The sequence below is a fragment of the Thermobia domestica genome, chromosome 11 (assembly GCF_964235325.1).
Source record: "Thermobia domestica chromosome 11, izTheDome1.hap1.1, whole genome shotgun sequence".
NCBI lineage: Eukaryota > Metazoa > Arthropoda > Insecta > Zygentoma > Lepismatidae > Thermobia > Thermobia domestica.
This window is the reverse complement of record NC_137464.1, coordinates 114162590-114180182: the sequence shown is the minus strand read 5'-3', so window position 1 is coordinate 114180182 and position 17593 is coordinate 114162590. Positions and strand designations below refer to the sequence as shown.

The following is a 17593-nucleotide window of genomic DNA, read 5'->3' as shown; positions in this document are numbered from 1 at the left end:
GAAATTTCAGTATTAGAATAGAAAAGTGGTACCAGGTAAAATATAAAATATTGTATGGATTAATTAAAATTGTAAATATTATATGTACGCAAACTTAAATTTTGACGTTGTCTATTACAACATCATGTTGTTTAACGACAATAAATAATTCTTATTCTTATTCTTATTCTTATTATATGAAGATCAATCACTCTAAGACAGCTAAGACAAAGGTAATGGTAGCAAGTAAGAACAAAACAAAATTAAGATGTTCTATTGATGGACAGAAGTTGAAGAATGTGTCAGATTTCACGTATCTTGGTTGTAAGATAACACCAAATGGAAGATTCAAGGTAAAAGTTGTTAGTAGAATAAATCAAGCTAAAGCCACCTTTAACAGTAAACAGAATATATTTACTTTCTGTAATATTGATACGAGAATTCGCAGAGCTTACTAACTACCTTTATATTTAAATGGTAGCGAGACCTGGATGCTCGGCCAAATAGATAAGAAACGCATAACAGCCTTTGAAGTGTGGTGCTACAGATTTGCTTCAAAAGAATATTCCAAAAGTGGACAAAGTAACAAATCAAAAAATATTGAAAAGGATTAGATACGATAAAATAGGAATATCTGGTGTGAACACATCTTATGACATGATGACTAGTTAAAAGGTTAGGAGAAGAATTTAGAGTGGGATAGAATCCTAAGGTAAGACCTAGACTATAGTACATACATTTAAGGGCGACCATGTTGTGGTTTCCAGGGGGAGGGCAAGTATAAGCGACATTTCAAATGTAGTCTCAAATTTTGCGGTAACTATTCTAAAATACCTATTGGGTTTTCAATCTTTCGAAGCACAATTTCCTCTAAAGGGGGGGAGGGAAGCGCCCCACCTTGCTCCCCCTGATGGGCGCCCTTGCATACATCAGATAATAGAAGATACCTGTTGCAAAAGCTACGAAAAACTGATAAAAGACACACTGACCCTGACAAGGGCTTGCAGATGACCGTGCATTATGGACTGGTTCACACCAATCATATGACTAAATACAAAGAAGGAGATTCCGTTTAATATACTATCCAAGATATTTTCCATGGGACGAGTTGTGCTGTAGAAAGAAAATGGAATAAAAATTTTTAGTTGATATATGCACGTGAATAAGTTTGAGAAGGGGGGGGGGGGCAAAAAAGTTAGGATGTGGAAGAAAATAGGAGAATCTGCGGGAATAATGTCATTAATTTGCACACATATGACCCAATATTAAAGTACGATACTTTAAGCCAGAAGAGAATTTTATACCACCGAGATGCTATTCTCACAATTATGTGGAAGAACACTGGAACTAAAAATATAAAGCAAAAGTTTATAAGGACTAAAACCATAAAACCCATAATGTTTCTTTTGTTTCCTTATAGTTAATCCAATTTAAAATATGAGAACATAGTTAATGATAAATCCAAATATTCCAAACGGGATTAGTTCTTTGGATTAGTTTTGTTATAAGTAATATTTACTACCTACCCAAATATGGAAACGACAGCAATGTAACTGTTTCCAAGGTGGATGGTGGAAAAAAAAACATATAAGTACTTCGCTGCTAACAGACGTCATGACAAAACACACCACACACACACACACACACACACACACACATATATATATATATATATATATATATATATATATATATATATATATATATATATATATATATATAAAGAGAGAGAGAAGAGAAGAGAAGAGAAGAGAAAAGAGAGACAGAGATAGGATTGGTGACTCTTGAAATCTCCGGCTGACATGTAACTTTCAAAGGCCGAAGAAATACCTGGTTAGAACAGTCTTCAGCTATAGCAGCATATTCATGACGAAACAAGGCTAGAGTCTGCGATGCGAAGCTCTCAACTGCACATTTCACCGCCCGATTATCATGAATTCTCTGCCAAAAAGTGATCAAGATGCCAGAAGAGACGACAGTCGGTGGGAGAAACGTCAGTAGAACAGTAGAATATGGTTGGTGAGGAAGGGTTTCATACTGCAACTTATGGAGAGTCTGCATCGTCCTTCGAGCGTAATATGAAAGTTTAGCAGAAATATATCATGTCTGTCACTCATTGCTGGATGGTTGTGGACAAGTTTTCGGTGATTTGATGGAATTCTCCATTATAATGTTGAACAGTGACGGTTTCACCTTGATGGAGAAAAACATGGTGCGAGTGGAGAGGTGAGTTTGGACGTTGATCACGATCCATCCAGTTCTGACGGACTGTGGTTGTCGCAGTACAGCTATTTTTCATCCAATTGACACTCTGATGAAGGAAACCTTCCCGGTTATTAAGTACACTCAGAGAACTGCACACCTCCAGATGAGGATCCTTGTCGCCCAGTGTCGACTCATGTGACAGCCACTCCAACTGTTCCTCCTTACCGATTACAGGAAGCCAGCGAACGACAGTGGTAGAGTCTACGTCCAACTCGTCTGCAGTGGCACGAACCCTTTTTCCAGGGTTTTCTTCCACGATATTACTGAGGGGCTCATCAGAAATCCCTTTTGTTGATTGCTGTAGTTCTCAGTTATCAATCCCTAGTCACAGGCAAGAAAATGTACTGTTGATGTTTTTCGCGACTAGACAGTAGAATGTCTCAATTTAAGCTTGTAAAGAGTAAGCACTCACAATTGTGTGGTCTCCATGATGTATTTTCAAACGACCCTGTTGAACAATACACTTCATCTTGACTGACTGGGCACCACAGTTTGTTTCGTAAACATCTACTGAGTTTGTGACGTCGTACGCGTGACTGTGGCTCATCCATTGGCTGCAATATAGGGAGTGGTTTCCCTGCAGACATAAGAGCAGACATTTTGATCGTACCAAGCGAAAAAATTATTGCATTTCATTTATTCTCTCTTTTTTTTCAAGTGTTTTCTGTTTTCCTTGGTAAGTGATTAAATTCTTTCCAAACCCCTATACTATGTAGAATTAGTGATTTTAATAATATCGCTAAGCTCTCTCGTGGCTATACGCATCTTCGATGCTCAAGTCCCGGGTTCGATTCCCAGCTGGAGATCATGCGGTCTGGAGCACACATTCTAGGTTCATGTCTCATATAGCTTTGATGCTGAGAGGGAAGCTAAATCTCAACCCAACCAACTAATAATATAGCTAAATGGATAATAACCACTACTATTTTTTCTTTCTATCGTTTCAACCCACGAAGTATTATGGCCGATTAGACGGATTTCAGTTGATTGGTGTGTGGTCAGCCCTTCACATCATTTCGTTGTTGTTTCATTCTGTATAGATTGGGATTTGTTATCTTTTAATCCAATGGTCCCGATTGCCTCATAATGGTGAGACAACAAAAGAATTCTATACATTCGTCATGAATCGAGCTCGGTACCATATTTCATGAAAGACATTCAAGAAGGCCATTTGGCTAGATGGAAGCATGACAAATTACTAAATTGTATTTGTCCGTTCCATATGTAAAACTAAAAATACCTATTATTATTACAAAATATCGCCCGAGCATGAGACAGAACCCAGGAAGTAACGTGAAACCCAACCTCCACGTTACAATTGTTAATAGAAATAAACATAAGACGTTGAGATTCTCGAGAATATAAGTAACATTTTAAAAATATACATAAAAATTACACCCTTTGTAATCGAAACCGAGATTTCGCGTTTAGTGGGAGTAGAAGGAATGTCTATAATTAAACAAAGATAAAGAGAAAACTTACTTACTTGAGAGGGAAGAGATACATCTTACTCTTCTTTATGTAGAATTCCAAGATAATGTCCAAGATTAAGATCATATATCCATAGTTTCTTTGAAGATATCTAAAACCTAAAAGGAATAAAATATTTTAAAGTTTTGTTCACTTTATTCAATGATATTTAAGAAGTTTTACGTTCTCTGTAAGAGTTTTCTTAACTTGTTTACTACAGTAAAACCCGTCTTCAACAGACTCCTTATTAGACCGAAAATTGTCTTAAACGGAAACATTTCAAGGTCTCATGAATTTTGGAGTAAAAAAACGTGTAAACATTCCTTCATTAAGTGGAAACTGTGTTATGTGGACAACGGAAGGCAAAATAAACCTTTAAAGGAAAATTCTGAATTCCGGATTACAGCGTTTAGAAAATTTTTAGACATCCTGTGAGGGGCAAACATATACATTACACTATCTGCAATAAATTCTTCGTTCCTTTGTTAAATATTTCTGGACAATTTTCCCTGCGGAAAAATGTCACTGATTTAGTAAATGTAGTATCTGAGGCTAAAGTGTGTGCGGAAAATTTAGCAGCCAAACAGCAATATATACAGAAATCAATACTGACTATTGGAAAAAATAAAAGCCAAGCATATTTTATGTTCATTTGAAGAGATTTTGTGTATTAATTTGTAGAAGAAAGAAGTACCTGTAATTGAACAACGTACGCACAGCAATATGTTTTCCCAGTATGTTTGTTACAAGCATATACTTTTTAAAGGATAATTCTACCCCCATTAAGCGGAAATCTGACTTTAAGGGAAATTTTTGCGAGTCCCGCTCGATTCCGCTAAAGACAGGTTTCACTGTATTAGATTTAAATTGAGATTCAACATTCTCAATATCAACAATTTAGAAATCAACGGATAACTTTTACATCATTTTTTTTATTGCAGTTGCTTTTACATGCTTTCTTTATCTCGTCAGTCAAAATCATGGGTCATAGAATTCAATAAATGAATAACTAATAAAAATAACTAATAAAAGTAAACTATAAATAGAGTTAAAAGACCTTCTCCAACAAACACAACCTGTGTAGTTAGCTCAAAGCACTGAGTTCGCTCCTCCCTCCACTCCAGTACAGAAGCTGATCATTTTTTCATCCGAACAACTTGAAGACAGTGACACCTGTCTAATTGGGTTTTACAGAGCAAGAAAACTGTACGCAACGTAAATCAATCTCTCATTTATGTAGCAGAGTGAAGGTCTTGTAGTAGGCAAAATGTTGATAAGAAGATACGTCATGGCTCTGACCCATGGAAATTTTAGCATATCCTTCATAATAGAACAGCTTCAAAATAATGGCTTTGTCATGAGACGGGCCACTGTTAGTCATTTAATTAAATGTTATGCACAGCATCCTTCTCTACAACTCTTATTACAAAAGGAATTGCATCCAAAGAGGACATCAGTGGAACTTACAAGATCTGCACTAAAGATCCCAGATATATCTGTCTATGAGGATTTACTGCCTCACCATGTTACAGTCAAACGGTTACTTGTGGCCCAATTACAGTGAGTCATACAATCCTTCACAAATTGAGGCTACAAACTGTCTGCAAGGTTTTATGATTTTTACTTTCTTCTAATATAGAGAAAAGGCCAAAACACAAGTCAAAATTAATGCTGCTTATTCTCAACATGTTCTATCCCCAATTTATATAGATGAAATACGACATTGTATGGCGACGACATTCACTGTATGGCACTGCACCAGGTCATGGCTGCCGGTAGATGAGGGGTAAACGCTAAGTAAAAAAGAACAATGCCAACACCATCTGCTTTCCCACCCATCTTATCTAAGTATTGGCCAAGTTCAGCAATGATTACACAGATATCGATAGATCAGAGAGTTTAGGGCGTTGGGCTGTGCTACTGGACAATTTTAAGGAAAATTTTACTGGTGAAAGCAAAATGTGTGTAAAATTGACTAATAGCTTTTAACTGGTGTCTTCTAAATTCTTTCTTTTGCATGCCTAACAATTTCCACCAAATAAGATGAAATCACATATTTCGGGTAAGCGTGAAAGCGATTTAACTAACTCTTCACTTCGGGAAAGTCATTTCGAAAGAATTTGGTGAAAGTCTGGAACTGCCATAAATTTGAACTTGCTCAGCGACTTTCCTGAAACACAATTCAAATGGTTATATATATATGTATATAATATCTGCCTCTTCAACCGACTTGTTTCTTGTTCTGAAAATAAAGAGAAAGATGCTACCGTAAATTAATATTTAGACTTAACATTATACTTACTGACATCCATAGTACTTAAAACAGGCACGAACTGCAGTTCTAACGTAGAAACTGGTTTCAAAATCCACCATCAGTAACAGCAACAATTCATTGCACGTGTTGGATGTTTCAGCTCTTTGAAGATGTTATGTTATAATCTTCTGGTAATTGCATGTAATATTGAGTGTAATGATCTCAGGTGCACTATAAAGAGTGAATAGGAAAGTCTTGAAGTGGTTAAAGAGTGTTGAACCATCAATCATAAGCAGTGCAACATTAGAACACCTTCCCTAAAATAATTGCTAGGAGTTGTTCGATGTCTCTACAATCATTTACTAAGTGTTCAGAAGCAACTTTGTTTATTGTAGATCAGGGACGTGTAGTGCATATTACCGTTGTTACCGGCGGTAACGGTAAAAATGTTAGTTTTTCGTTGTTTTCATATATCTTCAAATTTCATTATCGACGTGGGAAGATGTTTACATTTTCCTTTTTCTTTCTTTCTTTCTTTTTTTTTTAAAAAAAAAGTTTGGATGGCCTATGCTTCATTTATATTGTGAACGAATGCAACATGCCAACACCAAATAGGAGCAGCTGTTGTTGATACCGCAGATTTCAGAGGTAACGCGAACCCCGATAGCGTTCGTTCACTCCAGAAGCACCTTTTATTGTGCCAGCCAGAAGCATCCTGTGAGCTCGTATTTGGATTTTCGGAATAGCCCTTATGTTACCGTTCGGCTGAGTGGAACAGGAAAAAATAGGAACGTTCCCTGTCAAAACAAGGAGAATCTAGAATATCATCAACATGTATATTCTACTCACCGCCCACTTAGGAGTCTATTCGCTCTCCTCTCGCTGTAGAGGATCGAGCGGGCGGTAATTCTACTATACTGTTTCGTTTGCTTCCCCATTCTAAGGATAGAAACTTGGCTGCAATTTCAGTATTCATAAGGTTATTTCACTGTCTTAACAGCATACAATTTCGGACAAATATAAGTAGCAGGTTTTTCATACTAATAGCATTTAACACGTACTACTGGAAACTGATGTTCCAGTGCATTATTTATATGTTAATCTATCATTTTTACACTTTTGTATGTTAATACGTTATCTTTAAATTTGAATAATACAGCAACAGTGAATAAGAAGAATATATTGCATAAGATATTCTAACAAAAATTTAATATAGGTTTACTTTGGTTCAAAATAAAGTTTCTCATTGAATGTTAATTTGAGCTTACGGGCATTATTTTTTTATTTTTTTTTTAAATTGAGATTTTATTTCTGTTTAAACAGTATATATAAATTTAGATGGTTATCTCATGCCTGAAGGAGCAAAGATGTTGTCAGTCCCTGAAGTGTCATTAAATATATAGAAATGCCTATCGATGAAACACATTGTGCTATATGGGAACTGTTTCAAGAGCAAGGGGAAATAGTAATAATTAGAGCAAAGCAGAGATGTTGCCCGCGCTCCTTCCAATTCGAGTAATTATTATTATTTATGATTTATGCTAATTAAGTTGAAAATATTTTGTTTTTAATTTAGTATAGAAAACTTTCGATGCAACAAATTTCCAACTCTAGCCGCTAGCCCACTAGTTGAATTTGCACTTTGATGCAGTTTGATGTGTTGAAAAAGAACTGTGCAATCGTCTTCATCGTGCCGCAGTTTGACTGTCTGACTAATTTTCAATACGGAAAACTTGTTGCTCAAACATACGATGAAACTCCAGTTATGGTTGGTGAGGTAGGGAACTTCAACCTCTTGTTAATTATATTTTCATTCTTATGCTCATAGACTTAATTTAGTTTTAGAAAAGTCCGTTGATTATACAAAAGGGCACAGACGTAAATAGCACCCCCGCAACCCTCGTGGCGGAGGGGAGGGGCGCACGAGCTCCAGGGTCGCAAAATATATCGAAATTAGGGGCGCATAACTAGGTTGCGGGGGCACTGAAGCTTCAAGTTACGCTACTGGAAAAGGGTATAAGTTGTTTTTTTAAATTGTGTTGGGACTTGGTTCTTCTTCCTCGAAGTCTTCAAAAAGAACAAATTCTCTGGATTATTTAGTCAACAAAAGTATCCCAACAGTCTCAAATACAGGGTATGGAACTATAAAAGTAGGGTAAATGATGTGCTGTATGTCTTGAAAGATAAACTGTTAGGAGTCTTTAAATCCATGATGGATAAAACGGACGAATAGGATTCTCAAACCAGAGTTTGTGTAGCAAAATTCTATCAAATATTTCAAAGTTTTGACTTCAATTTTTTACTTGAACTGTTTTCTGTTATAGCATCAAGATAAGAAATCTTGTTCAATATCTTACAAAAAAAAAAAAAAAAAAAAAAAAGCATGATGTAGGTTACTGCAGAAAGAAAACAGTTGAATCTGAAAAAGTCTAAGATCATTGGGAGACAGTTTCAATAATATTTATTAAAAAAAATGAAAGAACCTCAAGAGTCACATTGTTCAAAAAGGTCAAGAGTAAATGAAGTGGGATTTGACCCCTTTGCCAATGCCTATAGTTTGAAATGGTTAATACTCTGAAAGAAAAAGTGAGTCCTAGATTTTCTGTTATTGAGAAACAAGAGTTACTTGTAGTATCAGCAACCGGTAACAATCGTCAAAATGTCACGCCACGTCACTGTTGTAGATTCTTCTTTGTGTGAACACTGTCTTCTCAATCTAAATCTCATTTTTTTATTTTATTTTATTTTATTATTTTTTTTTTTTTTTTTAGTTTTAGTTTTTGTGAATACTGTTCACATGCAACTAGTCATAAAATATTTTGTAGAAAATGTTGTTTTGGCGTAAGTGTGTTATGAAGTTTTCGAAGTATTTCATCGCATATCGGAACTTCTTGTCCATGTAGTTTACAATTGATTGAGAATATATTTTTCAGTCTTTAACAACGTATGTCCAAGGAAAAACCAAGACAAATATTGTGCTGACGATGGTTGTGTATAGTTGTATATTCTTTCAAGTTCATCTTTTCTAGATTCTTCTGATTGCTTATTTGAGTTGACTTGTTTTTCACTTTGCATTGACGTTTATTGGCAATTCCGCTTTAGCAAAAAATTGTCTTGATGTGTGATATATATACTATCAATTTACACAGTTTTAGTTTCTTTTATATTTGAAACCTAGTAAGTTCCTTTGAAATTAGAAGAACAACTGTTTTTGCAAACGCAATAGTTTCACATTCAATGTTTCTTCTCCAAATTTAGTTCCGTTACAATCTTCTGATAAATGAATCACAAGATTTATGGAACCCGTCTTAAAATTAACAAACTTTTTTTTAATATATGGTCACTGCATTACATGAGGTCACTGCATTCAAAGCAAGGAGTTATCGTATCTGTTTCAAAGAAGTGTTCATTGTGTTACTCATGATCATATCGAAGCTATCTGCTTTATCGAACTATATTTTTTAGTATATTTTACTAATTTCTTCCTATAATTTGAAGTTAAACGTATATTATTCTCTTAATCATCCAATCCAAGCATTTCTTGAAGACGTAATTTAAGGACTATATGTAAACAATTTCCCTCTGCATCACAAGTTATCTCTGTAGGTTTTGTACTCATGTCACAAAGAATATCAATTTTTTTTTTTTTAATTCCATAATATCAAGGATGTGACCAGAGTAAGTTTAGATCCATTACTCCTTGAAAACACTTGTAACTTATTCCATCCTTCTTGTTTCCTCAAGGAATTTCCATTTCTTTTTGGATTTAAACAAAGACCTTTGGTTGGTAGATCTGACGAATGAGAATCTGCCTGTAAATACAGAACGCTTGAAAGAACCTACACATCTAAAAACATTAGGTATTTCAATTAAAATATCAATCACTCAGTGGTACCATCATCACATTTTGGAAGAAATTGATTATTAGCTGAGAATCGTTCTCTGCTTTATGGTACTTAAGATTAAATAGCTCATCAGTAAGTATAAAACATCAAAGTGATTTTGTCGATGAGTATGCAACACAGATATTTTACTAGTAGACGAGAAAACATATTTGTTACTAATGTTTGAGCAAGCCTTCGTAAATTCAAGTTCTTAAAAATTATTAATATCTGAATAAATTATTTTGTATATTCATTATTTTCAGGCTAAAATTCTAATGAAAACAAACAATAGTAAATATTTACATTTAGTAGTTAATATTGTGCGAAATCTCTGACAGGAAGACAGAACACACTAATCGCCCAACATATCAAAGTCTTATCTGTTTTTAAATACTGTATTTTCCAAAACACCTTTTGCTTTCAAGTATGATAGAAATAAACTCTGAATGACCCAAGTACAGTAATTAATTGTAAACAGATAAAACATTAATTTCATATTTTTTTAAAAAAAAAAAAAAAGTTTAAACCTCTGTTTATTGGGTAAAAGTTTCTTTTAGCTACGCCACCCAGAGTTGTAGTTGGGCCAGTACACAGTACGGAAAAAGTAGAAAAACTAATCGTGCCGCTAAAATAATTGTTCCTTCCATCAATGTACGTAGTCGTTTCCTAGTTACTTGGTACTATATGCAGATAGATTTGCGTGTATGAGTGATGTAAACAAAATCATAATAGAATTATAGCAAAAGTTATAACTTTCATAGCAACAAGCAATTGTTTGAGACTCTATAGTAGCAGAATGACCCTTTAGTGCATTGGAAATCTGAGGAGAGAACTCGATTAGACAAGGTTGTTATTTGTGATGTGAAATTGCAATAGATCTTCTTGTTTATGGTTTGCCGTTTTGTTTTTGTTTTCCAAAATAAGTTTGGTGAAGTTATTGGAATGTAAGACACTCATAGACCGAAACAATAAAATAATGCAGTGAAAATATTACTACAATTTCCAGATGGGAGTCAGATGAATAAATGTGTACGGGTGGCTCCTTATCCCAGGGATAGCATATACTAGGGACACTGCATCTGCAGTCCTCCCGAATTTCTTTGGCAATTTTTTCTTCTTCCAGTAAACTAATTTTTCTCAGTGGATTTGCATACCATGAAATAATTGTTTACATGAACAAAACAAGTTAGCGGAAACGTCATTTATGTTTTGCGAGTATAAAAGTAATATTTGTGTTCAATATTTGAAACTATTTATCTTGCTGCATGTAAATGAAGGTGACAAGCAAATACTCCAATATACTTATGACTTTCATCTACTGTTTTTACATTCAGATAATTTTACTTCATTCTGCTCTTCTTCTCTAGAATTGGATTTTGTTTATTAATAGATCGATTTTTGCACCAAGGGACATACACCAAGATGTATTAAGGGACAATACTTTGGATATAATGATCACTTTTTTTTTTTTTTTTTTTTTTTTTTTTGTAATGATCTTGTCTATATAGCTAGTTTTGGAACCAAGATGTCTAATTCATTGTATGTTCATATCATTGTATTTCCATATTCATTGCATGTACTTTCAGCAAATGATCTGATAAAACTGTGAAATAGGCCGGTGTTCCCTTGTCGTATTATCCTAAAGGTCCTTAATAGTGTCAATACTTTAGTTGAAATGAATTCTTTGAGTTTTACGTCCCACAGTTATGCCGGTTAGGCTAAAGGAGAGGGTGATTGTGAGAAATGAATGAAATGGTGAAACGCTCTACCACTGAGCCACCGCGGCCCCGTCAATACTTTAGTTTTAAATACGATTCAATATAGTGAAATGTAACCTAAATGATATGTTATAAATTTATATCTAAAGCTATTATACATAAAATGAGTATGTCATAAAGTACCATTTACTTAAAGATTTAACAGACTTGACAGCCGTATGCCAAAAGTAACACATAATCTACTAGGGGATCTGATTTGATGTTTTAGAATTTTAAATAAAACATGAACACATTGACTCTTTGAAAAAGCACTGCAGACTAAGGGTTAAGGTATAGAGATGTGAATTACTTTGAGGATGTACTTTTAACGTGTTTGGCGTAAGAGTTTCCAAATCTCAGTTTGACACATCATCTTGCTTTGCAGGTGAAGATCCATTATCTCGCTAATCGATGAGCTGATGTGAATCCGTCGAAATCTGGTTCTCCAATCTTTTTTCCCTTCTTCTGGTTGATAATTTTGTTCTCGGTTCGTTTTCCGGATTCCGCCTTCGATCTCTTCCAATTCCAAATATGGAAACTGGTACTTGGTATAACACATCCTACAATTATGACGAAGATAGATGTAATCTCGGGAGTTCTCAACGAAGGTTATAAATCTCAGTTACATGCGTTTTCTTGAAACCTCGCTTGATGTCATCGAACCCGGTGAAATCTTGATGTAGCTAAAAGGCGGAATGAAACTCCTGACGGTGATAAAAAATTACGAGAGTCTGCGAACATTTTTTTTATATTCTTGTCCATCGTAACTCCATTGTATTTCTCACAATCTGACACATGGGGAAGCAAAATACAGGCAGAGGGATGCAATGACAGGAGAGAATGAGAAAAGTCTACATAATGTACCTGATTTTATTGTACAGAGAAAATTAGAAAAAAAAGAAGTTACAATAGCGCTCAGAGAGTTTGAGACTACATCAATAATGTGCTTACATAAAAAATAAATAAAATTAACGATGATTCCTAGAATTGACATCAACGGGGATTGATCCTTCGAACACAATCATCAACAGTAGGGGAACGGAAAAAGTCACATCGAATTAGATCCAATGACTAGGAGCAATGGTGTTTGACGGCGATGTTGTCTTTGAGCAAGAAGTCGAACACCACTCCTTAAGTATGTCATAGTCCATTTGTCCGGATGTTTACGTCGAACGAAATCGCGTAATCCTCGTAACACAGCTGCGTAGATCTCCTTATTGATAGTTTGGCCACATGGAAGAAATTTGCAATGTACGATCCCAAACATATCAATAAAAGACAACACAGTAGCACTTTCACCGGTATCGGGCTTGCCTGGATTTTCTGGGTCTTGGTGATTCCAATTTGACAACATTAGCTCGGTTTTCTGTATCCGTAAACCCATAATTCATTTTGTGTGACGATTGTGCTCAGAATTTTCGGATCATTGGCTTCCGTTTTCTTCAATTCCCTGCTGATAGTGCCATGAGCGCCCTTCTGGAACTGTATGAGAATCCTCTACAAGAATTTCGCTAATACACGCCTAGGTCTTCATGTATGATTTGGTAAAATTTGGAGCCGATTGAAATATTTAACCCCCCTGTAGTTTCACGGACAGTCAATCTAAATCGAATCGCGCCGACTGAAAGCGCGTACGCTAACCTTAGACATGGAACTCTACACTGATTCGAATCTCAGAATCTCATCAAACTGTCAGTACGTTTCATATGGACACAATACTGAAAAGAAGTACTAAAAATTAATTCTACTATGGACAATTATGTTAATTGAAATTTTGTATTCATGTTGTCGATATGCTAATGTGAACATGATGCCTTTAATAATTTTGTCATCATCACTGCTAACCTGCAAATAAAGGTCAATAGAAGAAACACACTTATTTTATTCTACTTGATAAAGAGCTTACCAAAGCTGCCTAAGCAGCACACGTGACCCACTCGGACCAAGACAGATTCTTTCGCCAGCGGAAGGAATAACATTCCTTAAATGAGGCACAATCTGGAAATAAAATTTTAAAAAAGTAATAATTAGTATGCAGCTTAAAGTAATTTATTTAATGTTTAAAAAGTCTGAATAATACAGGGTGTCCAAATTGTAATTGACAGCTTTTAAATATTTATTACACATTTCAACAAACGGACTTTCTGGTTAACTAAACTTGCGAAAGTAATAGTAAATTTGTGAATTTGGTGCTGGGTGTAGCTTAAACAAAAATGACTTTGATTGAAGGAAAAATACAATCTATGTGTAGTATGAAGTGTTATACAAATACAATAGAAATTTCGCCGTGTGTTTTACAAGGATTCTTTGTCATATATCATATTATACTGTAGTACGTTGGCTAAGTTGGGAAAAAGTTCTGACACAATTTTTTGAACTCCGAAGAATCATCGAAATTTTCTTGAAAGAGAAGAATCGTCCTAGGGCTGAGTTGCTCAACAACGAGTCGTTAGGAAAGTTAGCAATTTATACAGACTTAACTAAACCTATGAATGACTAATTTAAAATTACTAAGAGAAAACCAGCTTCTGCCTCATTTATACTCTTACGTTAAATTCTTTCGACAAAAATGTTTTGTTTTAATCAGTGACGGCGATTGGACTTTAAAAATGGGGGGCAAGACATGATCTGAATATTTGCTTATCAATGTTAGTTTTACTGTTGTTTCTAATAGGATACTATCTTTTTCAGTTAAAATACCGTATATCTTATTTCATATTTTATTAAATAAATTGACAAGAGCAACGCAAGTAGGTACTAAACAACGAAACTGTAAGAAGAGATTTCATTCAGATTATTTAATAAAAAATTGCAAAACAAATAAATAGAAAGGATAATATTAAGTATAGTGGTGAATAATGAGGTTTGTTTTGTAGAAATTATATTGAAATTGGGAATTAATGAACAACTTCCACACATGCCATTAAATGTGTGTTATTACTCTTAGAAAATGAAAGATAGTAAATACTACAAGCATATGCTACGACATTTAAAGAAATACACAATTGCAATAGTAATTGCTTTGAAAAAACTAGAATCTTTGAATTTTACAACCCACAGTTATGTTGACAAGGCTAAAGGAGACGGTGATGATGAGAGATGAATGAAATGGTGGAATGAAGAAAGTGGGAGGAAACGGGAGAACCCCGTGAAAACCAACGAGCACGGTGTTTGTTCACCACCAAGTCCACACGGCGCGAGCTGGGATCGAACCAGCGGCCCCAAGCACCGGAGGTGAAGGCTTTACCACTGAGCCACCAAGCCCTCAGTAATTGCTTTGAATTGCAATTTAAACACAATTCCTATAGCTTTCTTAAATCCACGGGAAGACAAGTAACCAATAGGTACTCACGCAACGGCAAATATTATATGGCACCATTTTTTCTATAAACCAGTAATATATACAATAACTTTACATTTTCAAATGAAACTATATACATTAAGGAGTCACTTCAAAAAAGTGGGGGGCAACTGTCCCCTCTTTCCCCCCTCCCTAATCGCCTAATCCCAATTGAAAAATAAACGCATTTTAAAAGATGACAAACATTCAGTCAGCAAACTGAGTTTCCATTTCCGGTAGACTTTGCGATTGAAGGTTTGAGCGCTTTAAAAATAAATTTTGAGTCTCGTTTTTCAAATTTTGATGCAATTGCAAACGACATTAAGATTTTTTAAAATCCTTTTAACGCTGATATAAAAGTGTTTGACCCAGAACTTCAAATAGAAATGATTGATTTGCAGTATAGCTTTTTTTTTTTTTTTTTTTTAATCATCACTGGTGAAATTCTCCAAGAGTCTTCCACTTACACAGATTGATCAGTTGCATAAATTTGTTCGTTCAATTCTTTCTATTTTCGGAACTGCTTATCTGTGTGGAAAAAACTTCTCCAAATGAAATATTAAAAAAACAAAAAATCACAGATCCAAGTTAACTGATGAGCATTTGAACTTGAAGTCATTCTTGATAATACCCACTAGTAAATTTGAACCACAACTGGACAATTGCCAACGGAAAATTAGAACTACATACACAAGTCTCATTAATCGTAATTATAATGTTGAATTTCATTATGTAAATTACTTATGTATGTTACTCATTGAAGTTTTAGGATAAATTTCATATCCTTAATTGCTGTTAAAATGTCGAATTTCATTATGTATGTCAGTTAATTTGTCTCTTATTTGGTCGAATAAAATATCTGCCTTATTTTCTATAATTTACTTAGTAAATTTTAAGATTTAATCAAAATAAACTGTGGTGGACCGGATTGATGGTGCTCGCGAGCCAGTGTTGGTCCGTGGGCCGTAGTTTGGAGATTCCTGGTCTAGTGCTTTATGTGAGATTGATTCTGAGTTGCACAAGAAAACATCAACAAGAAATAATAATAATAATAATAATAATAATAATAATAATAATAATAATAATAATAATAATAATAATAATAATAATAATAATAATAATAATATGAGAGGAATTTACTTCGTTAAATGAGTTGTATTTTATTCCTACTTTGATTTTTGTGTTCGTTTGTATAAAAGGCCAGTCTTAGGAAGAATAGGCCAGTCTTACTTGTTCCTCTTTGTGATTGTAGATAGCGGCTAACTGTATAATAGGGTGGCAACATCCGACTCATCGACAGACCACTCGTGGCTGCTAATGCCCTTTTGACAGTTTTACTGCTGATAAAAATTGATTATGTTCCTAGGCGAACTACAGGTCCACTTTTCTTATACAAATGATTCTGTAATATACGTAGAGTTTGGTGCAAGAAACAGATATTTCCATTTTAAAAACCTCCGAGACCGACCAAAAGGTCTGCCCCCCACTGCCTAACCCCCAGCAGACAATTCCTAACTCCGCCCATGCAGGACGAAAAGATTTTTTTTCCAGGTGTTTCTTTTCGCTTCCATACTTGAAAGGGCACTCCCTAACTCCCAAACAATATAAGCATTTTATGAAATAGATCAACAATCGTCTGAGCCGATAGCCAAGCTCATGGTCAATAAAACTATGTCTAGCCCTCTACCCTCTTAACCCGTAAGTACTCGCGCCCTTATTGGTGACAGCAGTACTCGCGCCCTTTTTGGTGACAGCAGTACTCGCACAGGGGTCCAGTAGAGCCCCAAATTGATATTACTTTCTTACAACAAAAATATTTTTTAAAATAATTAAGACAATGTAGCATAAATCTAGACATGTTTTTAAAAGTATTTTCTGCAATTAGATTTTTTGTACTCGTTTTGAGACATTGTTATATTTTTTCATCAGGACTTCTGGCTAGTAACACAAATTTTACCTGTTCTGTTTAGGGGTCTGGGTACATCCCGCGCGAGTACTTAAGGGTTAAACAAAAACACCACAGAATTGTAAACTTCACAATTTGCTGCATACTTTAATTTTCAAAAGAAAATTCCTCGAATAGCATAACACGCCTACCCAGATAAACCACAGCTGCATCAACACCATCTATCGTGAAAAGTTGATACACTTTGGAATCAATGCCGTCTGTCGCAGAGACAAGTAATATAAATTCATATCAAATTTGAAAGACATGCTACATAGCTATGCCGATAGTTACACCATCTGTCGCGATAAATATTCAATCTTAATCTTGATACTCTTGACATAACGAAGACCCGAAAGCTCCATCAATACAATCTGTCGCAAAACACCCGTAAACGAGTCCTTCTTCTCGGTGGCTCGTGAAGGCGAACTATATCATTTATTATAAAGTACAGGTAAATCTGTAAGTGGCGTACGCAAGGGGGAATTTTCTGGATTTAAATCCCACATTGAGAAAGGTATTTTGGAAAAATAAAATTGGTCATTTGTACTGAAAGGATATGAGATTGTGCTTGAATCCCTTTTGTTAAAATTCTGTGTCCCACCACTGAAATATGTAAGTTTTCAATAATTACCGTAATAGATGTTACACCTAATCTCTACCATAGCTGCATTTATGTTCATCTTTCCAACTATTAGA

The 17593-nt window shown here is 34.9% G+C and overlaps 1 long non-coding RNA gene across 2 annotated transcripts in view; it reads right to left on the bottom strand.

The window, feature by feature from the left end:
* Positions 1 to 3730: 3730 nt before the first annotated feature.
* LOC145663649 (uncharacterized) overlaps positions 3731 to 17593 on the bottom strand; it is a 148008-nt gene continuing 134145 nt past the window's right edge. Inside the window, exons 2-3 of one of the 2 annotated variants that reach the window (XR_014127212.1) lie at positions 13516 to 13607; positions 3731 to 3833 (exon numbers count right to left, since the gene is read on the bottom strand). This is a non-coding gene — a long non-coding RNA (uncharacterized LOC145663649). Of the gene's footprint in view, positions 3834 to 9551; positions 9781 to 13515; positions 13608 to 17593 lie in introns of those variants that run through there. The other variant, XR_014127211.1, reaches the window with a different exon arrangement.